Genomic DNA, 764 nt, shown 5'->3' on the forward strand with positions numbered 1-764 from the left:
GAGAGTGTGAAGGAAATAAAGAGGGAGAGAAATGGAATGACCGAAGTCCAAATACGGTTATACAGACTAACAGATGTTGGCTGCAGAGTGTCCTTAGAAGATTATTTCCCATACGAGATAATCTTCAACATGAAAGTTTCTAATGACTCCTAAGAAAATGCACGAAGATGTGGAGTCAGACGAAAAGTTGCTGAACAGTGCTTGAACAGACAGCTAAGTTTTACATCTAATGGGCTCCTGTCGGAGGTTCGAGTCCTTCCTCGGGCATGGGTGTGTGTGTCGTCCTTAGCGTAATTTAGTTAAAATAGTAAGCCCAGGGAGGCCAACGGCCTTGCCGCAGTGATAACAGTGGTTCGCGTCAGATCACCAAAGTTAAGCACTGTCGGGCAGGGCTAGCACTTGGATGGGTGACCACCCGGTCTGCCGAGTGCTGTTGACAAGCGGGGTGCACTCAGCCCTTTTGCGGCAAACTGAGGAGCTACTTGAGTGAGAAGCAGCGGCTCCGATCTCGGAAACTGACATAGGGCCGGGAGAGCGGTGTGCTGACCGCATTCCCCTTCATATCCGCATCCAGTGACGCCGGTGAGGATGACACGGCGGCCAGTCGGTACCTTTGGGCCTTCATGGCCTGTGCGGGGGGAGTTTAGTTTAGTTTTAGTAAGCCTAGGGGCCGATGACCTCAGCAGTTTGGTCCAATAGAAACTTACCACAAATTTCCAGAATTATTTTCTTACATCTTATGGGTGGAGATGTCATTGTTTCAT

The 764-nt window shown here is 49.5% G+C and overlaps 1 pseudogene; it reads left to right on the plus strand.

The window, feature by feature from the left end:
* The first annotated feature begins 321 nt into the window (after positions 1 to 321).
* Positions 322 to 439, plus strand: LOC124623452 (annotated as a pseudogene).
* Positions 440 to 764: the final 325 nt, after the last annotated feature.

This window comes from Schistocerca americana, chromosome 7, assembly GCF_021461395.2.
Source record: "Schistocerca americana isolate TAMUIC-IGC-003095 chromosome 7, iqSchAmer2.1, whole genome shotgun sequence".
Classification (NCBI taxonomy): Eukaryota; Metazoa; Arthropoda; class Insecta; order Orthoptera; family Acrididae; genus Schistocerca; species Schistocerca americana.